We start from the raw sequence: 20,003 nt of genomic DNA on the forward strand, positions 1-20,003 counted from the left end.
TGGGAGGGAGCATGCTATGATGGGTGGTAAAACAAATAATAAAGAAACTTTGAAACATGGATTAATTGTGATTAATTGTGCAATTAATTTTTTTAATCCCACAATTAATTTTATTAAATTTTAATTGTTGCCTACCCTTATAGTAATTTATTCAGCTATAAAAATGAGTTATATTGTTGCCCAAAATGTTGAGCATCTTCATCCTCAACTGTACTTGGTTTGTAACTGTAGTCACTCCATACAGATTACCCTAGTTTTCTTCAGAGACCAATGAAGCTGTACCACTGCAATGTAAAGTTTTTCACCTGTTGCTTCTGTTTCTCTTTTGAAAGTTAAATGTTTCCATTCCACATTTCCTAAGTGTCCTCCTTCCATTTAAGTCAGATTTTATCTTGTTATCACTATTGCTAGGTGACCCCAATACAGTTACTTCTCACATTAAATCTTGTGGTCCACTTAGGAGTAAGTCTAAAATCGTTCCCACTCTCATTAGTTTATGGATTAGCTGCTCTGTGAAGCAGTCATTCATTTCTATAAAATTTAGCTGCTCTCCACCCCAATCATACCATGTGGCATTTACCCAGTTAGGATAGAGAACAAAATTGCAGACTAATGAAAAATGTCCAAAATCAAAATTTATTCACCACAAACAAGGTTTAAAAGCATAAATTAACTAAAACCCGATATGGCTGGTAACTGAAATAAATTGAAACAACTTTCAATTTATTTCAGTTATAACTTAACTTAATAGTAACAACTTACTATTATTTTGTTGCCAAATCTGTTAGCTTCCCTAATTTCTCTTAGCATTTTGTTGTCTGACTGTCCATTGTAGCTGTTTGGATGGCAGTACATCCTCTACTGTTATTTTCTTCCCTTTCTGACATAGAATTTATATCCGTAAAGATTTTACAGTGCATTTTATTTCCTACATAACTTTTATCCTGTTCTACTTAAAGACCTCATTAACATATAATGTCACCCCTTTAACCCCATAGTTAATCTTCCTACTGTTAAGTATTGCATTTACCTCTTCTTCAGTGCTATGAATTCTAATTCTGCTATCTTATTTTTTAGATTTCTAGAATTTGTATACAGGCATTTCAAAATATATTTTTTGTTTGTGTTTGCAACCTACTTGGCAGTTCACAGGGATAATTTGGAATTTTTCAATTTTGTCTTTTCTTTACCTAAAGGTACTTGAGCTACTTTTGCCTTTCTTGCAGCCTCTGTTGGGATGCCTTCACTTCCCTTTTTTGTTAGAATCTTTCAAAGATACGTCATTCCAGACCTGAGTGACTGTTATTAACGAAATTGTTTTTCAGAATTGTTTTTCTTTCTAAAATATTGTTTTAGTTTAAAAAGCATAAAATTTTTTTGATTTCTCTCCTATAAACGTCTGCAATGATCAACAGCTTAGTTGTTGCTTTGCTTCAAGCATCGAGTGCAATAATCACAAAGTTAAAGTAACTTTCCCAAACATTTATAAGGAGAGATTCAAGGAATTTGGCAAACACACAGACCCCTGACATAGGCATATCATGGTGAAACATGGCTATGACGGGCCAATATGATTTACTTCTGGACACCGGAATAAAACTTTGCAGCCACAGAGGATTCTGGAGATTTTTGTCCTCTCCTTGATCATCACTGCTCCTTTGTGAGTGCATTTATCTGTGGGGACCAGTTCTTTTTTTTTTTTTTTTTTTTTTTACATCGTTAGAGGATATCGCTTCATCAAGAGAATAGGTACTTTGTATAGGATTGCTTCCTGCCACACTAAGGTGATGCTAGCCTTCCAAGTGCAGCTCTATTATGTCCCTGGAGGCTGTTCTATATACCTCTGTCTGCCTCAGCTTCATTTATGTTTGATGAATGAGGGGCAGAAAGAAAAGGAAATTTTAATCAGGATGTGCAACTGTATTTTTCATTTGCATATTTGTAATCCTGTTTAGCCCCTAATGAAAACCCTTTTGAGAAGTTATGAATGTGTTATGCTGATTTAGTTACTGCCTTACTATTTCTTATCCAGAAAACTTAGAAAATACATCTATACTAAGTAAAAAGTTTGTTTGGCACCCAAGTAAAAACTGCTTAACGTGACCTCTAATTTTCTTTTGTTGCTTGTTGACTTGTACAAGATGCTTTCTAAATTTGAAGTACATTTTTATTTTTTCTTAATTAAGTTGATACAATTATATTTATAATGTCCAAAAACATTTTATAGTAATTGCAGCATTAAAAACATGTGTCGACCAAAGGCTACACTATAGCACAAATTATAGTAGTATATTTTTTAACTGGAAACACTTGGTACTTATTCCTTTGCTTAATTTATTTTAAATATGTTGTAGATTTCTTGTACTTTCTTATACTTTGTATTTTCATTCTTTTGATCAGGATTTCATGGTGGAAGCAACAAAAAGGGAACGATGTGACATCCTGTTCAATTTAATACATAAAGGCTGCAGATTAGACTTAATAGACTATTCTTCTGTCCGGGTAACAATATCCAATGTGCAAGAATCTAACATACAAGTGACACCAGGAGAGGTTTCTATCCAATTGTACCCAGGTTTGATTTCTAAAATTCTTTTAATTTTATTGATTGGTGATTGCCAGATACCATCCCGCAAAGTCATTAGACTTAGGTGACCATATATTTGGGCAGTCACTAGTTTTGATCAGGGCTGTGGAAGCATTTTTGGATGGAGTCAGTTGGTAAAAATGTACCAACTCCGACTTCAGCTTTAAAATAAAAAACATTATACAGTAAATTTTCATTTTATACTTACCTTTGTCCTGGATCTCAAGCAGGGGTTTTCAACCCAGTCCTCAGGACACACCAAGCCAGTCTGATTTTCAAGATATCCACAATGAATATGCATGAGAAAAACAATTGCATGCATTGCCTCTATTGTATATAAATCTATCTGATGCATATTCATTGTGGGTATCCTGAAAACTTGACTGTGTTCTGAGGTGTGTTCTGAGGACTGGGCTTGAAAACCCCTGATCTAGAGTTATATTAAAAAATTTAAAGCCTAATATCTGTAGGAATAAGAGTCAGAGCTGGAGTCAGAATTGGCCAGTAGAAAAACAGAGGAATCAGAGTGGAAGGTTTGGTGTGCTGTTTCCACTAGTTTTGATAGCTATTTACCTGAGGAACTGGAGGATGAGGAAAGGGCACAGAGTTCCAGTAATATCTGAATCCTGGCTTATTAGCGAATAGGCTGTTCCTCTACTCCCCAGTGCCCCTCCTCCTGGGTGTACACATATTCAGCCTTCAGTCTTCAGATATCCACAGATCCACTTCTTGCAATGTTTTTACTTATTTATGAGTAACTGAACAAGAACTGTTGGCCCTGTTTACTAAGACGTGCTAGCGTTTTTAGCTTGTGCTAAAATTTAGTGTAAACTAATGCCAGAGTCACCCATATAATTCCTATGGGTGTGTCTAGCAGCGCATGCTAAAAACGATAGCATGTCTACAGCGCGGCTTAGTAATCAGGGCCCTTAATTTGCCTACATTCAGGAACTCAGGTATACTGTAACTCATCTTGAACTTCTACTGAACCCCCCCCCCCCCCAAACAACTGTAAAATGAAACGGGCAATGCATTTGGGCAGATCCCAGAAGTTAATCAGACACAGGCCTATCTTCAGACCACTTAGCCTTTTTTCTGTCCTAACTTTATGTGGTTGTTTAGCTGGTTAGTGGACTGAAAATGCTGCTAACCAGCTAAGCTTTGGCGCCACCTCCAGACCACCCATACACTAGCTATTTTTGGCATGGGCAGTTTGAAAGGATATTCAGAGGCACTGTCTGATTAAGTGCTGCTGAATATCCCCAGGTAGCCCTGCAGAAGTGATTTAAATGGCCAGGAGTCTGTCCTGGCCATTTAAATTGCTTTGAATATCTACCCCATAATGGTCTTTAGGCAAGCACAATATGAAGGTGAATATTAATAACTAAGGGACCCTTTTACTAAACTGCATATGCCCCCTAATTTTATATAAAGCACACAAAATTGCACATGCAAATTTGGGTGCATTCTCAAGTTGAGCATGCAGTGTAATTGCTTAACGAGCCAATAGTGCTGATTGGGTGTTAATTATTGGTGCTAATTAGCAATAATTAGAATTTCCTTGTCACTTGCAGCAGATGAATCCAGGAACTAGTGGGTTAAGTCCGCCTACCAGCAGGTGGAGATCTGTCAACGTTGGGGAAGACCAGTAATGGATCTCATGGCCATGGCTTGCAATGCCAAAGTTCCCCAGTTCTTCAGCTGCAAACGGCAGCCAGGATCCACAGGATTGGACGCTCTTCTCCAGCCATGGCTGGAACAACAGCTACGGTATGTTTTTCCTCCGTGGCCTCTGATAGGGAGAGTTCTTTGCCACATAGGGCGGCATCGGGGCTGGTCGTTCTAGTGGCCCCAGACTGGCCCCGACGGGCATGGTGTGCGGATCTCGTTTGAGCACTCTCAGAGCCACCATTGCGATTTCCGGTGACTCCCGATCTGCTGCATCAAGGGCCAGTTCAGATGGAAAATCCCTCCCGCTTTGGTCCTTTGGTCTTGCGGCCTGGCTATTGAGAGGCGACAGTTGAGGAAGAAGGGATTTTCAGAACCAGTCATTGCCACTCTTTTGGGGGCACGGAAGCAGTCTACTTCAGCGTATGCGCGAGTGTGTAAAGCTTTCTCGGCATGGTGTGCTTTGCTTGCTGAATCGCCTTTACGGGTGGACATTCCGATTATTCTGGAGTTCCTTCAGCATGGTCTTCAAAAGGGATTGGCATATAATTCCCTTCGAGTGCAGGTGGCCTCACTAGCTTGTTTTAGGGGCAAACTGGACGGTTCCTCTTTAGTAGCTCACTCTGATGTGGTCCGTTTCCTATGCGGGGCTCTGCGGCCTCCTCTGCGGCCTCCTCTGCGGCAGCCGTGCCCGGCGTGGCATTTGAATGTGGTACTGCGAGTCGTCCAGGCCACACCGTTTGAGCCATTGAATAAGGTTTCTGAGAAGGATCTAACACTTAAGACAGTGTTTTTGGTGGCCATTGCTTCGGCTAGGAGGATTTCTGAAATTCAGGCTTCGTCTTGCAGAGATCCTTTTTTGCAGTTTTCTGAAGCAGGGGTGTCGATCCGGACGGTGCCGTCGTTTCTACCGAAAGTGGTTTCGGCTTTCCATGTCAATCAGGCGCTTTATCTTCCGTATTTTCATAGAGAGGATTATCCCGGGGGAGTTTGCCTCGCTACGTTTCCTGGACGTGCAGAGACCTTTGTTTCGGTACTTGCAGATCTCTAACGAGTTTCGACGCTCGGATCATCTCTTTGCTCTTGTCGGGATCAAAAAGAGTGAGGCGGCTTCTAAGGCTTTCATTGCTCTCTGGATTAGGGAAACCATTGGAGCGGCCTATCTGCTACAAGGGCGGGCATCTCCAGTGGCCCTGAAGGTCATTCTACTCGGGCACAGACGGCTTCTTGGGCGGAGGCATCGGCTTATCTCTACAAGAGATTTTTTGGGTGGCTACTTGGGCGTCCCGTCATACTTTTGCGAAGCATTACAGGCTAGACGTGTCTGCTCTGGAGGATGTGAGTTTTGGGGCGGGAGTGTTGACGCGGGGAGCGTCTCCTTCCCACCCTACTTAAGGAATGCTTTGGTACATCCCAATGATGTCTTACCTGATAATTTTCTTTCCTTTAAGCGCAGATGAATCCAGGATCCCTCCTTAGTTTTTGCCAATGGTTTTTTCATTTTCCGCGCAGTGTGGCTATTTTTTCTTTATGGGTTCTCTTTTGCAGAGTTCAGACAGATATGGGAACACTGAAAGGATTCCGATTTCTGGATCAAGTTGCAGTTACTTTGAAGTTCTTATTTGGTTCTCTGTTTTTCATAGTGAGGATGGTTTCTGGTTGTTATTGGTTTCATATTTTTGGCCTTGGCAAATGCTTACGAATGACATACTAACTGAGGAAGGAGCTGGCCGCCTGGCATCACTGCCTTTAGTTTGTTTATCTCTATCTCCACCTGCTGGTAGGCGGACTTAACCCACTAGTTCCTGGATTCATCTGCTGCGCTAAAGGAAAGAAAATTATCAGGTAAGACATAATTTTAGCTTATGCATTCATCTTTTAATCGCTATTCTATAAAGTTCTGTGCGTACATTTTTCCACCCAGATGTGAAAAGGGGGCATAGCCACGGGAGGGGAATGGGCAGGTCAGTGCATTTCTACGATTTGCATGTTTAAAAAATCGGGGGGGGGGGGGCCGCCCCTAATTTAAGCACAGGGATTTACACTGGGGTTCACTTGGTATAAATATTTGTGCTCAAAATTTGCTGAAGATCCCAGCGCTAAGCGCTTTTCTATAAATGGTGCTCAAGTTTGAGTACCGTTTATAGATTAACAGTGCACATTTTTGGGGTGCTATTTACAGAATTGAATCCCAAGCCCTTAAAACGCAGTTAGTGCTCACCAACCAGCTACTGCAAAAGACATTAAAGCATTGTTCAGTATTTTGTCCGTCTCCATATAATAACCTCTATGTTAGCTATTTAAAAAAAATATTTTTTGTGTGTGGAGGGGGGGAGGCATAGAAGCATTATTCAATTATAGGATTAGCATGTACAAACTGGATAATGCAGGGTTAGCACGGGGAGCCCTTAGCGCCTCCTAAATAGGAGGTAGTAAGTGTTCCCATGCTTATATTTTGCAGTTACCAAACACTAATGTGAACGTTAGTGCACAACCTGCAAATACAAAACAAAACAAAGCTTGAACATATGCTGGGTTAAATCTGGGCTTAGTGTGTGGGGAACGCACTAAGCCCAGATGCTACTGCAGCATTGTCGCACGCTAATCTGTCACTACCTCTGGCCGTCCACAGAAGTTGACAGTGCTGCTAATAGCACTTGTAATTTCTGGCATAACAGGATTTTTTTTTTTTTACTGCCGGGGGCTTACCCAACGATAACTGGGCAGCACCATGCACCTCACAGTTACTACCAGGTTAGTACGGGAGCCCTTACCACCTCCTAAATAGGTGGTGGCATGGGTTCCCCCTGGAAATGGCTGCACAGCAAGTGTGCACTTACTGCACGGCCATTTCCTTTTCTTTGCCTTTTACCGCTGCGGTAAAAAGGGGCCAAGGTGCCGTGGTAAATCCACACGCTGATCCTAACATTTTCTGAATCACCCCAACCTATTTACCGATACTTCTTTACTGTGCTTGTCACTGTAATAGTACCCCTATACTGTATTTGTTCACACCGGAGTCTGTAACCACCTCTCCGGAACTATGTAAGCCACTTTGAGCCTACTAATAAGTGGGAAAGGGTGGGATACAAATGTAACAAATAAATAAACACAGGGCCACTAAATTGGTTTTCCTTGTAACATTGTATAGCATTTTACAAAAGGTTTCTACTGGCAGTGCATAATGCACATACGTTGCTGGCTCAGTACATCCTTAATGTGTATATTACGGGACTAAACTTGTATGCGTTCTGCATAGAAGGTAATTCTATAAAAAGGTGTTTGTTTTTAGGCACCAAGAACATGTCTATTCAGAGCCTATGTCTACTTTTCTTTATAAAATATTAGCATAATCAAAAATGTGCCTATTTTTTAGGTGTGATCATTTACCAGCCATAGATCTAGTGTAAATGCTTGCATCTAGATTGTTAAAGAACAAACCTTCATCATAGTTTTTACATGCATACATTATAAACTGTGCCCTCCTTCCATCCCTTGCCCAAACTCTGCTTATATGAATGCTCATCTGCAAAGAATGCACCATTGAATATTGCCATGTACTTAAAGAACAGCACACAGCCAGAATAGCCCCCTAATTCTATACAATTGGACGCCCAACTTTATGCTACATGCGCAAAATTGGGCACCCAGTTTATAAAAATAGAGTAAGGTCAGTTGCATGTAAAACTTAATTTAATAAATTGAGTTAACAGCTAATTTTTGACTTAAATTAGCATTAATTGGCACCAGTTGATCATTGTGCATACAGCTGACCTTAGTATTCTAGAAGTTACATGTGCAGTTTCTGTTGTGCTCAACTTCTAGGACGACGTGGCTGTGGGAGGGGCATGGTCGGGTCAGGTATATGCTGAGTTATACGCCTAGGTTATAAAATTCTAGGGGTTATCCCCAGGCTTTTATATAGTGCGACTTAAGTTGCATGTGCATATCCAGTCGTATTCTGGATTTGCGCATGCGACTTAGTTAACAAGCCAATCAGTGCTGATTGCCAATTAAGCAATTATTTACACTAATTGGCATTAGAATTTATACACACAACTGTCTAATCATATTCTGTGACATCATATGTGTAAATTCTAATTCGCATAGTTGAAAAGGGGGCATGGCCATGGGATTGGAATGGGCAGATCATGGACATTTCTAAAATCTATGAGCATTGTTGTAGAGTACACCTGGTCTGCGCCTAATTTAGGTGTCTGCATTTGTTCACGTGCATGGGCGCTTGGCGTATTCTATAAACTGTGTGGAAATTTAGGCGTATTCTATAAAGTACACCTACATTTCAGCATATTTTATAGAATATACTTAGACGTATTTTTTTTGGGTGCCAGTTTTTTAAGCATGATTTATAGAATCTAGCCCTATGTGCCTAACTGCCAACAGTTGGGTTAGGCACAAGCACTTACACCAACCTTTGACATGGTCTAATTGCTCATGTCTAAGGTTAGGTGCAAAACTGCAAACTTACGCTAGTATTCTATAAATGCAGTTCCACACCTAGCACTCAGGATCCAGGCACCTAAATTTCAGTGCCATTTATTGAATTTGCCCCATAATGTTTGCATTCTAAGGGACTAGTTTTCAGCATAGTTTCTTTCTCAAGCCCATGCAATCGGTGATGGACAGGAGAACTTGCAAGAAATGTTCAATGTGTTTGTAAAGAGCTACTGTAAAGAATTACCTAACATCAGCTGTGAGGAACTTTTGAAGATATCTTTCCATCCGATGGGAGTTATCCCTGCACAGAGAGGATTGGCCTTCTCAAAGTTTTACAGTGTCTTTACTATCTACGTCTGATTCTGAATAGAAGCCAGTGCATTTGCTACTGCCATCATCTTCGGAGTCTTTTCAGCTGGAGGTCTGTTAGAGCACTTTGATACTCACTTTCCCTTGTTCAATGATGGTGAAAAGGATTCTACAGGAATTCAGTCTGACCTGCTTCATGTGCCAGTCAGGAATGAATCTCCGTGAGAACATTTTTTATCCACTATTCATTCAGAAGAAGGCAAAGAAAGTACCTTCCCCTTTGCAACAGCTGAACTGAGAACAGCTGTCTTTGGCCTTTTAAAATATATAGAGGAACCAAAAGAAACCATTTCTGCTCTTATCTATGACTTACTGCAGTACTAGCGATTCAGTGTGTGTCAGAATCTGTCAGTTTCTAAAAAGTTAAATGTGAAATATAAGGCTCAACCAGCTCCAGGATTCAATGAAGTCCAACTCTTTCACACATCTGTTGTATTCAAGGATGCTTTGAGTAAAGGCAAGAGAGCAGGAATTTTTTCCAACATTCCATCTGAAAGAGATCCATTAGTTTAGATCACTTTGGCTAGAAGATTTTTCGGATAGCAATGCTATCTGCCCTTATAACATCACATCAGCCGTGTATGGTCCAGTACATGCATATTGTCTTCCAGAAAGTCCACATTTTCTCACTGAGCCTTTCCTTGCAGACTCAGGCCTAGATGTTCAAAACTCTAGTGCTGGAAAAATACTTCTGGATCAGCGCAGTGAAGGAACTCCCTAACGCTTTATGCTAATGAATTGCAAATTTTGACATGCTCGTAGCATTGAGCATTAGGGACTTCTGCGGGATTATAGTGCCTGGCACATGTGCTGAAGAGTTGTGCGTTGAGCCCTAGTTTGGTGTGCTGCCCACTGAGCATTTGGGAGGAATAATGAAAGATCTCATCAGCATGTATTTGCATGCTATTTGCACCGTGAACCAGCATGCTCGTTGTTCCCCTCTCTTGAGCCCTCTCAGCATTCTGCGGGAGCAAATATGGGTGCTAGTCTGGCACTGATGGCTTCTAGTGCCCGCATATGCTTCTGAGCATCGGGGTCTCAAACAGATAGCTAAGTGTGATACTCACCTTATATGTATCAGCTACAATGTTTTTGAGACTTAACACAGAATTTCTGCTTCCATAATTGTGGTCATATGCTTGGTTTGGATGTGTGTTTCAGGATTGTGTGAGGATGTACATTCTAAACTAGAGGATGCTCTTTGCATGGGAGACTTCCTCTTTGGAGATAAAGTAAGAGAGACACTTAATACTTTAAAGGCTCACTGTTTCACACTTCTTCAACTGTTCTTGGCTGTGCCATCTTCCTCCTCCGGATCATCGAGTGCCTACTTTCCTTTACTTAATTACTTAATAGTATGTATATTTTAGGTATGACCACTTACACCAGCCATAGAGTGGGTGTAAATGTTCCCACCTATTGCTTAAAATCACACTTAAATTATAGTATTCTGTAATGTATATATACATAACAGTGCACCATGCCCATTCTTCACATAGACTCCACCTATCTGTATGCCCACCTTTTCCTTGCTTGCAATTGTTTCAGATGCTCAGCTTCCTGCAGGCAGGAGTGGCAGCCATCTTAGGGTTGCTGGATTTTGTTGTTGCTGTGAAGCCTAGTAATTGCAGTCCTGATGGGACTTTTATAGCAAGATTGAGAAACTGCAAATGGGCAAGTTTTTTTGCTCATTTCATTCCTCCTGGTAAGCTGCAGGCTCCTGGCGAGTGAGTGATATCTGTTGATGAGACTGATATATAGAGATGTCTCCATAGGTGGAGAGAATATAAATTCACTGTTAAATGCCTTGAGGAGGAATTAATCTAACAAGAGATTTGCCCTTTTAGGGAGTGCTAGTGGGCTATCTTCTATGTAATGGTGCCAGATCATTCCCTATGGGAGGGTGCCAGAGGGCAGGGGTCCTGGGAGGGGCCCTCAGTTTGTTTGAGGCTTTGATGCTTAGGTGCTATCCTTGGAGACTTGGCACTCTAGGGAGTTCTTGATCCCAGACTAGAATTGAGATCATGGTTAAAACAGAAAAAGAGTAAAGAAGAACCAGTTAGTAACTGAGAGGAGTGGCACTTCAAGATTAGGTATCAATCAGTAGGCTGCTGGTACAAATGCTGTTTGCTAGGGATAGGCACCTAGAAAATTTTCATATCATTTTCATTTGGCTTTTTTTTTTGTTTTAAATATTAATAGTGCTGCCTCTTCTTAAGGAGTGCACCCTCTTTTCACATGCTGTGCATTCTTTCCCTATAGGGTGTACATTCACAGTGGTTCATGCATGCACAATAGTTTGCACATATACCCCAGAGGGAAAAGCGGGCACACTGTTATTGGCGGATGACATTTGTTTCAAATGATAGCCCATTTCTAATATTTGATGCATGTTTGATTTCAGACAAACATTGGAAGAGGAACTCACAGTGTTTTCCCAATCGCTGATATGAAAAAAACCAGAAAGCAGAGCACAGTCTTCCAGCCCAGATTGTATGATTTTATTATTAAAGTGCTTGCAACATATGAAGAAATTGGTGGTTCAAGGTTCAACATTATTTCACATACTGTGAATCACAAAATCTTAGTGGCGTATAGAAAATTATACAAAAAGTATAACAGAGAAAGAATAGTGGAGGAATACATCAGGAAAACTATGGTTACAATAATTGTACTTATAAGGGAGGGGAGAAGGGTAGGGAATAATTAAAACCTAAATTAAGCAAAAGGGGGAAAAGGGAATGGGGAGAAAAATGGACAAAACAAATCAACCAAGACAATTCTAAAGGGCCCACATAATTAAGGATTAGCAACTGGAAAGACATGATGGTCTTAAAATTGAATTAAGTAATACTGAAAGATTTTTTTGAAGAGGTATGTTTTCAGTGCTGCTCTAAAGTTCATAGAAGAAAGTTCAGTGCAAGATCCAAGGGTATATAAGATTCCATTGGGTAGGCATAACCATGAAAAGGCAAGTGTGAATGAATGGGATGACGAGGAGATGTTGATTGGAGGAGCTTACAGTTTCTCACAGTTATGCCAGGTCTATGGCTGGTGTAACTGCAGGTGTGTAAATGTAAGGCATGCCAGTTCTGGGTTATACTATTATTTATTTATTTATTTATTTATTTATTTATTTGTAGCATTTATACCTCACTCTTTCCCACTCGATAACAGGTTCAGTGTGGCTTACAAAGTATGGTACAATGTATCACAAAGATAATACAAAGTAAGGTACATGTATCACAGAGATAGCACAGTTTATAGAGTGGGACAATAGTAAAAGATGTGGGGAAAGGATTGGAGTATGGGTAGTGCTGGTGGTGTGGATTAGGTTCGAGTTTTAAGATGGGTCGTTTGGGTAGGCTTGTTTGAAGAGGTAAGTCTTCAGCAGCTTTCGGAAGGGTAGGTGTTCATTGGTTTTTTGGATATGTCTAGGTAAAGTGTTCCAGAGTTGACTGCCTATAACAGAGAAGTTGGAGACATAGTAGGTTTTGTATTTGAGGCCTTTGCAGTTGGGAAGATGAAGGTTGAGATATGTTCGAGAAGATTTGGACCAGTTCCTGGCTGGAAGATCAATCAAGTTGTACATGTAGCTTGGGGCTTCGCCATTAAGGGAATCTCAGTGATCAGATGTTGTTATAGAATAGGCTCTCATTGTGTGGCATCAAGGTGCCTAAATGGAGCTGTCCACTGATTGAACTGCCCCCTTAGAGAGTAATTTCTATAACAGGGTGCCTGCAAAAAGCAGAAGTAGTACCTACTTTGCATTCTGGAATACTAGCACAAGAGGTTGAAAACACACTTATATTTGAGGCACAAGGACTTACCTCACCCATGGTTCAAATTCCTACACTTAGCTTGTTTACTAAAACATACATAAGTTAAAGTATTCTATAATTTATATGTGTACTTGTGCATTCCGCTCATGCTCTGCACAAACTCCACCCATGTGCATGCCCTGGCAAAGTAATCATAGTGGGTACTTTTTCACTAGTTGGTATTCTATAAAAAGTAGGTTCGTTCATATGCACCACCATTTTCATGCCTTCTTGCCACCTACAACTATTTGGCTTCTTATTGAAATACCCCCTTAGTACAGCATTTGTTAGTTGTTTTTCTTTTAACCAGGACATTTCCCCCTGCTTCTTTGCAATTCCAACTCCATCAAAAACAGTGGCAGGGATCTGGCACCACAAGCTTTCATATGGAGCTACTTATATATATTTTTTACCTTTTCCCTGATATTCTATAGTATCATCTTTGCACAAAGCAAGTAGCTTGGCTGTTGCTTCTGGAACCATGAATTTGATTATTAGCTATCACCCACCCATAATCAGTGACTAAACCTTCTCCCTTCTAGAGCTGTGACCTCTGCCTTGCAGCTTCCCATCCTTATTCTTAGGCAACACAAGGAGAAGATTGTGAACCTTCTGCATAGTAGTGAACCACACTGCCACTGGGCTCATCCTAAAGCAGTTTTAATGTGTCCTTTGATATTTGTAGCGAGTCCATGTAAAGAATAATTACCTTGCATTTTACTGCGTTAGCCCCTATTTGTTTCTTTGCAAGGTTTGGGCTGCTGGTAACCTAAATATGTGTTTGCCAAAACACTGGCAGACACAGAGAGGAAAAGATAAAAGTGCATTCCGGTCTTCTGATATAAAGAATGAGAAATGACCAGTAATCTAATTAATACCATTATCTGAGAACAATAAAACACGCACAACTCTGAAAGGAGCAAGAACAGGATTTCAAGGTCAGTTTGATAAAATTAAGAAACAAAATATGTGAAGTATCTATGAATTTATTTTGGAACTGGAGAACAGTGAGATATCAGAACCTTGACAGACTTAACAGAAAAATAGATGCATTTTAATTATTTTTGCAGGACTTTGCAATTTTGAGGAGAGGTTTATTCCTTCCTGTTTGAAAACATGACACCTATCTTACATAAGTACATAAGTATTGCCATACTGGGACAGACCAAAGGTCCATCAAGCCCAGCAATCCAGGTCACAAATACCTGGCAAGATCCCAAAAAGGTATAAAAATCTAATCCCAGAAATAGTGGATTTTCCCCTAGTCCAATTTAACAATGGTCTATAGACTTTTCCTTTAGGAAGCCATCCAAACCTTATTTGAACTCTGCTAAGCTACGCCTTTACCACATTCTCTGGCAACAAATTCCAGAGTTTAATTACACGTTGAGCGAAGAAATATTTTCTCTGATTCGTTTTAAATTTACTACTTTGTAGCTTCATCAGATGCCCCCTAGTCCTAGTATTTTTGGAAAGCGTAAACAAACACTTCACATCTACCCGTTCAATTCCACTCATTATTTTATAGACCTCTATCATATCTCCCCTCAGCTGCCTTTCCTCCAAGCTGAAGAGCCCTAACCGCTTTAGCCTTTCCTCATAGGGAAGTCGTCCCATCCCCTTTATCATTTTTGTCGCCCTTCTAATTCCACCATCAGGCTCAATTTCGAAAGGGAAGGACGTCCATCTTTTGACATAAATTGGAAGATGGACGTCCATCTCCCAGAGACGTCCAAATCAGTATAATTGAAACCCAATTTTGGATGTCTCCAACTGCAGTCCGTTGCAAGGACATCCAAATTTCAAGGGGACGTGTCAGAGGCATAGCGAAGGTGGGACCTGAGCGTGCCTAACACTTGGGATGTCTTTGACCCATAATCGAAAAAGCAAGGACGTCCCTGACGAACACTTAGACGTTTTCACCCGGACGTGTTTTTTATACGAATAAGGCACAAAAAGGTACCCAAAATGACCAGATGACCACCGGACGGAATCGGGCATGTTTTTTTTCTCAAATATGAACATACACATATGTGGCTCTATTACCTTTTGTGACAATATTAGCTTGATAACACTTTATACCTGTTATATATGTTTTTCAATGACATTCCTTATGCTCCATCTTTTCTGATTCACATGTAGATTTTGGTCTATAAGGTTTTTATCATAATTTATACAATGACATCCATTCTGTTGTTGTTAAGTTTATTTCATGATTGCTCCTTTGATTTCATTTTTTATATTCCACTATTTTTAGTCTCATACATATGTAATGTGATCCTTTTATGATGAACCTTTCTATGTATCAATATATATATATATATATATATATATATATATATATATATATATATATATATATATATATATGCATTTTTTAATGTCCACATAGATATACATACTACATAGGAGTTTGGCTGCAATCCAACCGCTCTAGGAAAGTATACTGCTTTACAATATTCCTAGGTATGGTCTTTATAGTTATATGGTTTTTAATTATTTATCTTTTATTTGTTTTTTCATATATTTGTTTTTTAATGGATTTTTATTTATGTATACACCCCTGATGCAGGCCGGTAGGGCCAAAACTCGACTCAGGTTGCTTATATGTTTATGTTTTTTTTAATAAAGAGCTTGTTAAAGACATCATCTGAGAGAGGTTCCATTTTTTTTCTATGGCACGAGCGTTGCCATATATTTCATGGTTATTTTTCTATCTAGAAGCTGTAGTTTTTCCTCTGTAAGTCAGTCTCTCTGACAGCTTTGTTATCGAATACTGGCTGAGTTGCTATGCACAGGACCTTATAACCACAACTCATTAGTGTTCTCTATCTCCACCTGCTGGTGGATGGTCACAACTCATTTGTCTGGACTGATCCTTTGGGGCTGAACTGAAGGAAGAAAATGATCAGGTAATTAACTTATTTTTCCTTTTGACTTTTGAGCAACATTTAAGATACTTAACAGCCTATACCAAAATGCATACTGAAATTGGATTGTTTGATTTTAGTGTGCTTTCAACATTCCCAATATACTAACCTGCTTATAATCAAACGAGAAAAACGCCCAAGTTCCGACCTAAATCGGGAGATGGACGTTTATCTCACAAAAACAAATAACGCGGTTTAATCGAAAGCCGACCTTGGACGTTTTCAACTGCACTCCATCGCGGAAGCGTACAAAGTTGACGGGGGCGTGTCGGAGGCGTGGTGAAGGCCAGACTGGGGCATGGTTATCACCCGAACAGAGATGGGCGCCTTTCGCCGATAATGGAAAAAATATGCGTTTAGCTAGAATTTAGGGCACTTTTCCTGGACCCTGTTTTTTCACGAATAAGGCCCCAAAAAGTGCCCTAAATGACCAGATTACCACCAGAGGGAATCGGGGATGACCTCCCCTGACTCCCCCAGTGGTCACTAACCCCCATCACACCACAAAAAATGATGTTTCACAACTTTTTATTTCACCCTCAAATGTCATACCCACCTCCCTGGCAGCAGTATGCAGGTCCCTGGAGCAGTTGTTAGGGGGTGCAGTGGACTTCAGGCAGGTGGACCCAGGCCCATCCCCCTTACCTGTTACAATTGTGCTGCTTAATGCTTAATCGTCCAACCCCCCCAAACCCACTGTACCCACATGTAGGTGCCCCCCTTCACCCCTTAGGGCTATAGTAATGGTGTAGACTTGTGGGCAGTGGGTTTTGAGGGGGATTTGGGGGGCTCAACACACAAGGGAAGGGTGCTATGCACCTGGGAGCTCTTTTACCTTTTTTTTTGTTTTTGTAAAAGTGCCCCCTAGGGTGCCCGGTTGGTGTCCTGGCATGTGAGGGGGACCAGTGCACTACGAATCCTGGCCTCTCCCACGAACAAATGCCTTGGATTTATTCGTTTTTGATTTGGGCGCTTTCATTTTCCATTATCGCTGAAAAACAAAAACGCCCAGCTCACAAATTGTCGAATAAAACATGGACGTCTATTTTTTTCAAAAATACGGTTTGGTCCGCCCCTTCATGGACCCGTTCTCGGAGATAAACGCCCATGAAGATAGACGTTTTCGTTCGATTATGCCCCGCTAAGTGAATTATTTGCATATGCTATGGGGAATCTAACTCTATTTACAGGTGAGCTCTGCATATAACTCTCATAATAAGTTACAAAATGGTTTGCTGGTGAACTGGTTGGTGAACTTGGGTGGAAATCTTTATTTATCTTTCTGATTTCATCTGCCTGCTCCTGGCTAGAGAAAAAAGAGCATCTTACCTCACTTCTACAAAGCCACCAGCTTCCTCAAAAATAATAATCTTGGTTTTTCATATATGTGAAGGATGTTTTTCTTTGTGGTGAACCAGGAGTTAATTTTTTTTTTTTTTTTGCAGTAAAAGGGTTTGTTAAATTTAGCTCCTGGTACGGAGCCATAGCTAAACAGCATGGTAATGAGGGCTACATTTTATTAATTTGAATCTGATCCACACCTTTTTATTAATAGCTTAAGGTACTGTAGGTATTTCTTTTACCACCAAGGGGTATCAGTCAGTACCTGAGAAAAAAGCGAGTGAATATGTTCCTCAAGGCTAGGGATCCACTAGTAAGTGAGTGGAGATTGTGCTTGCACCACTCACTAGAAACCAGAGAACCATGGAAACTCACAGTAGATCCTGGAGAGGACTTTGGGAGGGGTAAGGGTTCAGGGGTGTCTTAAGGAAAGAGAGGAGTCTCAGTTTTGTCTTGACTCTAGCATTCATACCTATTATCTTCATCAGTCCATTTTTTAATATATAAAAAGAATGTTTTAAATATCTTCCACTATATATATTTCTTCAAATATTAAGAATTATGGTGAAATAAGAATGTTATGCCAAAAGAAGTGCTAAATAAAACCCTGAATCCCTGATGCAGTTGGACTAGCGAAACGTAGCGCTATGTTGGATAGGATCACTGTGATCAGTTAAAGTTTGGTTTTTGTGAGGTAGCCGAGAAAGAAATAAAGACTGAATAAAAACTTCTTAAGATAAGTGAAATGAAACTTTTATTTGAAGAATATACGTAGTGGAAGATATTGAAAAAAATATTTTTAAATATAAAAAATGGACGAAGACAATAGGTGTGACTGCTAGAGTCAAGATACAACTGAGAGTTGGACTCTATCCACTTTCTGGTGGTCCTTTAACAAAAAACAATCTTGTTTAATGATTATATAGGGTTCACTTCTTTTTGGAGATATTTATATATTTAAACTCCCTCAAATTTAAAGTATTTTTGAGACTGAATTTTTTTGTTGCAATTACTTTTATATGCACACATTTACACTACCATCAACCTGGCATGAGTGCAGGTGTCCAATTGTTCCAGGTTATTATACGCATTTTACAAAAAGTTCTGTGTTCAGTGAGTTTTTTGTAAAATCCGAATCATAGATGATGTATGCAAATTTTGACTTAAAAACAGGGCAGACACAACACATAAGCATGGTAAGAACAGCAGGAGTGCTGAGGGCACCAGCATTCTGTGGGTGCCAAAAGCTGCTCTTGCTTACCTGTTGGACTGACCTGCATCTACTGGTATTATTCACAGGAAATGGAATAGAGGGGCCACCAGTGTCTTGGCCCCATCAAAATTATACTCCCCAGCTGCCCCTTCTCCCAACTGCTGTGCACTTTAAAATCATTTGCAGAGCAATGGGAGTAGTTTCTGACTTGAATGCACATACAGTGCCAGCATCCAGACCAGTCAAAGATAAGCAGAGCGATGGCAACCAAAAGAGATGCTCCATCGCTCTGCAAATGATTTTAAAGGTGCAGGGAAGGTAGGAGAAGGTGGCCGACACTGGGAATAGTGAGAATATGCCTGATCCTGAGGATGGGTAGAAAAAAAGGGTGTGAGAAGGGTGCAGGTGGGGCTTTCAAATGGGTCTAATACTGGAGCTGGGGACTGAAAAATTAGGCAGGTGGGAGAAAGGGGTTCAAAAACATGATCTATCAAGGAGGGAATCCATTCAGATGCTATTTTTAGTGAAGTTAAAAAGTTCATGTAAACATTGCAAGATTTTCTCCACAGGAAGGGAGTTTTTGATGCTGATTCTTTTTTCCTCTTTCTTTTTTTATAAAAAGAACCTATGATAATAACTGACTCCCATTAATGATAGTGGTTATTTCAATACTAAGCTATTATTCCCTATTGGGAGATGTGAGGTTGATGTTACTTAATGGAATATCTTTATAGAGAAAGTGAATGAAGCACAAATTCAAAACTATTTGAGGTTAGCTTTGACATTAGTTTTATAGTATGTTCCATAGTACTATTTGTAACATTATAAGATTCAACATTATTTTCATGGAAATACATTTTCACATTAAGTTAAGCACTTTATATGGACTGTTGATGATTTTTTTTTGTCTAGTGGCTCTAGAAATGTGAGCCAAGCAAGTTGCAGTCCATATTTAAAATTTTTTTGATATATTTAAAATATGTATTAAGATCTAACCTCATAGTTCTAGTATTGCTGGTAGTGGTCATAAGAACATAAGAACAGCCATACTGGGTCAGATCAATGGTCCATATACAGTGTCCTGTTTCCAGCAGTGGCCAATCCAGGTCACAAATACCTAGCATAAACCCAATTAGTAGCACCATTCCATGGTCAGATGTATTGAAGAGCATTGATATACTTTCGTTTTTGATGCATCTAAATACGGCGCTTTAGCACATAACTATTTTGTAATTTACGTGTGTAATTCGAACCCCCCCCGCCCATGCCCCTCCCACATATACCACCTTGCACTTATGTGCTAAGTGACTTTTGCATGTAAGTATGCATTATACGTGCATAAGGGCTAGTATTCTATAGCATATATGCACAAATGGCACCGCCCTGTTATTGAATTAGAGGGTATATGATTTACATAAAATTGACTAAATGTAAATCATTGTGGGAATTGAATGTGGAGCTGAGGGCAGAGCTTGGAACCTACCAAACAAAAGGTGTTCTGCTGCTCTTGGGGAGGGGAGGGAAGGAAAGAGAGGAGGAGAATGCTAAATGTGGTGGTGGGGAAGGAAGAAAGGAGAGATGCTGGATGGGGGAGTGAGCACCGTCTGATAGGTTGA

General features: G+C 40.1%; 1 protein-coding gene across 1 annotated transcript in view; it reads left to right on the top strand.

The window, feature by feature from the left end:
* Positions 1-20,003, top strand: part of ITGB8 (integrin subunit beta 8) — a 321,665-nt gene that overhangs the window by 130,444 nt on the left and 171,218 nt on the right.

Source organism: Microcaecilia unicolor, chromosome 1, assembly GCF_901765095.1.
Source record: "Microcaecilia unicolor chromosome 1, aMicUni1.1, whole genome shotgun sequence".
NCBI classification, from domain to species: domain Eukaryota; kingdom Metazoa; phylum Chordata; class Amphibia; order Gymnophiona; family Siphonopidae; genus Microcaecilia; species Microcaecilia unicolor.